Raw genomic sequence first — 3,332 nt, forward strand, 5'->3', positions numbered from 1 at the left:
GAGTTCCAGGGCTACCCAGAGAAACCTGCCTCGAAGGAAACAAAAAAAAAAGAAAAAACACCCCTGTCTACATAGTTCCTGCAGCCAAAGCTGTACAGCGAGAAACAAAACTCCACCACGCAAGGCTCACTTCTGCCCTCCCCGGTGGTTTTCCGGTTCCCGCTTCCTTCTGGAGAGGCTACCCGAGGCCGGCCGAGACCCAGACCCTGTCCCAACAGCTGAGCGAAGGCTCAAGGCGAGGAAATGGCGTCACTGGACGTTAGGAGCCCACACGAGCCGCGACGTCACAGGGGCGCCAGGCCAGGCTCAACCGCCGTCCTGCCCGTTCCGGTTCCCAACCGCACGCACTTCCGAACGTAGCCACGGTCGGACGGACGGACACCGGACCCACCGACCTCGGCGGCCAGGCCAGCCCAGTCCCCCCGCCCCGCCCAGCTCTCACACGGGAGGATCCCACGGCGCGCAAACCGAACTCAGTTCCCAACCCCGCGGCTTAACCGGCGGCGGCAGCGGCAGCGGCCTCGCGGGCCTGCTTCCTTCCCCCAACCTCGTTGGCGCGTCAGGGCCGCGCGTCGTCCCCCTCGGGCTTCCATCTGGCCGCCATCTTGCCGCCGGGTCCTCGGCCTCGCTCAGCCGGCTGTCCTCGCGGGCCACGGAAACCAAAGTTCCGGGCCGCGGGCTGCCCCGGCCCGCTCCCCGGCCCCGCGCCCCGCACCCTGCCGGGTGTGGCGACTCCCTCCTCACCTCAGTGAGCGGTGGTAGCAGCAGTCCTCACAAAAGTGACGGAGCCCGCAGTCTCCAACGAAACTAGCTGCGGCACGCCCGGCCGCCTCTTTATATAGTCATCGGAAGCCCCGCCCTTCCCGCGATGCCTCCGCGGGAATGCGACCGGGGACTACTTTGTACCGCCGGGGCCCCTCCCCCCCACCCCGGTCACAACGGCGGAAACGACAGGCTAAAACCTCCCGAGATCCCCCCTCGCGGAGCGTTCGCCTGCGTGGGGGGTGTCCGGAGAGTGAGGGGGAGCTCTGGGTGGAAGGGTAGGGCCGCGACCTCGAGTGACCCCCGCGGAGGGATCACCGGCGCGCGTGACGCGACCGGCACGAAGACGCGGCTTGGATCCACGGCAGTCCGAGCGGACGTCCGCGCAGGCGCACTGCGGCCTCGCGACCCGGAGACCCACCCGCTCCCCCCCTGGTCAGGGGGTCCCCGGTGCCTTTCCGTGTTAGGGGGACCCGGGACTTTCGCTCCTGTCCCACTGGCAGCCCATCGGTGGCCTCGCCTCCTCAACCCCCTCAACCCCAGCGGGTCACCGCGCCCAGCCCTCTCCGTCTTGGCACGGTGACAGGGTGGATGACTGTGCAAAACTCGTAACAAAAGAAAGGACAAAGGGTTTTTAATAAATTAAAAAATATATATATGAAAGAGGGAATCTCTCCCCGGTATGTCCCGAATCTGAATTTGTCAAGGAAAGCAGACAAGCCTACGCGGTTCTTGAAAACGGTTGGCCATTAGATCTGAAGCCCAGAACTAGATCTTTCCAGATTCTTCCTAAGCCCGTGTATGCCTAGTGTCCTTGGATTCGAGAAGGTTCTGTGTTTTCTATGTGATTGTCACTAAGGGAAGGTCAAAATTTCAAAATGTTGTTCATAGTTGTTCATATTCTGAGACTGAACCCATTGAAGCTCTATTTTTTGTTTTGTTTTTGTTTGTTTGTTTGTTTGTTTGTTTTTCGAGACAGGGTTTCTCTGTGTAGTCCTGGCTGTCCTGGAACTCACTCTGTAGATCAGGCTGGCCTCAAACTCAGAAATCCACTTGCCTCTGCCTCCCAAGTGCTGGGTTTAAAGGCGTGAGCCACCACTGCCCGGCAAAACCCTAATTTTTAAATTGTTGTTGTTCAGATGGGGTTTCTCTGTGTAGCCCTGCCTATCTTGGAATATGTTATCCTCCTGCCTCTGCCTCCCAAGTGCTGGTCTACAGATCAAGTTCCATAATGGCCAGGGCTACACAGTGAAACTTGTCTTAAAAAGCTAAAAAACAAACAAAAAACCCACAAAAAAAAGAGCAAAAAAACCAAATGTACATGTGTAGTACAGTGTTCAGATTACAGCAAACAAGATTCAAAATATTCAGGTTTGCCGGGCCGTGGGGGCTCACACCTTTAATCCCAACACTTGGGAGGCAGAAGCAGGCGGGTTTCTAAATTCGAGGCTAGCCTGGTCTACAGAGTGAGTTCCAGGACAGCGAGGGCTATACAGAGAAACCCTGTCTCAAAAAACCAAAAACAAAACAAAAAACATAAAACAAAAAAATTCAGGTTTTTGAAATGTAAGGCCTAAGACCTTAGAAGGCAAGAATTGAATCCCTGGAGTGGGGAGATGGCTCAGTAGTAGGAGCAGGTCTTCTTCCAGAGTACATGTGTTCAATATCCAGCAACCCTGTCAGGCAGCTAGCTTACACAGGCCTTTGACTCCAGCTTCAGGGGGGTCCAATGTCCCTAGGGGCACTCACATGCGGCATACACTTAGACACACACACACATTATTAAATGCCTTTAATCAGCATTTTCTGAGTTTTTTTGAGACAGGGGTCTCCATTTATAGTCCTGGCTGCCCTGGGACTCATGACTTAGGTCAGGCTGGGTTCTAACTTGCAGTGATCCTCCTGCCTCTACCACCCAGAGGCTGAGCATTTCAGGCATGTCCGGCTCTCTGGTTTAGGAATTCATAAACATTCAAGATCAGAGGTATTGTTCAAAGTACACTTCCATTTCAGGTATTGTTCAGGATAGACTTTCTGTGATTTTCCATGAATTGACGTCACATGTCACTGTAAAATTAAAATGTCATTCTCTGGGTTTCTGGGACACCACGGTGGTTCCCGAGGCAGATTTCTGTACAGGTCAGTTCTTTCTAGAACTCAGAAGTTTGAAGGAGGGGACAAAAACACTGGAGCTGGTTCTAAAGTGACACTGGCTTCCAGCCACACCACGCTATCTATATTTGGCTGTCCCTTTGCTTCAGCCTCGTGAGTCCTGTTTCTTGGCTGAGTCACCAGCTTTGTGGCATTAGCTTTTTTTTTTTTCTCCAGAGTCTAGAAGATTCAGAGCCAAGCAGCCTTGATTTCAGAAGTGGGGGAGGGAGGGAAGAAACAAAGCTTGAGGGCTGGACCTGGCCAGGGTCAGCTTGAAGGGAAGAAATCCTCAAGGGTCTGGGGTAGTAAGGAAGAAAGTACTGAGCGTCCATGCGTAAGAAATACATGACCTGCCGGGCGGTGGTGGCGCACGCCTTTAATCCCAGCACTTGGGAGGAAGAGGCAGGCGGATTTCTGAG

This window comes from Mastomys coucha, unplaced genomic scaffold (assembly GCF_008632895.1).
Source record: "Mastomys coucha isolate ucsf_1 unplaced genomic scaffold, UCSF_Mcou_1 pScaffold22, whole genome shotgun sequence".
Classification (NCBI taxonomy): domain Eukaryota; kingdom Metazoa; phylum Chordata; class Mammalia; order Rodentia; family Muridae; genus Mastomys; species Mastomys coucha.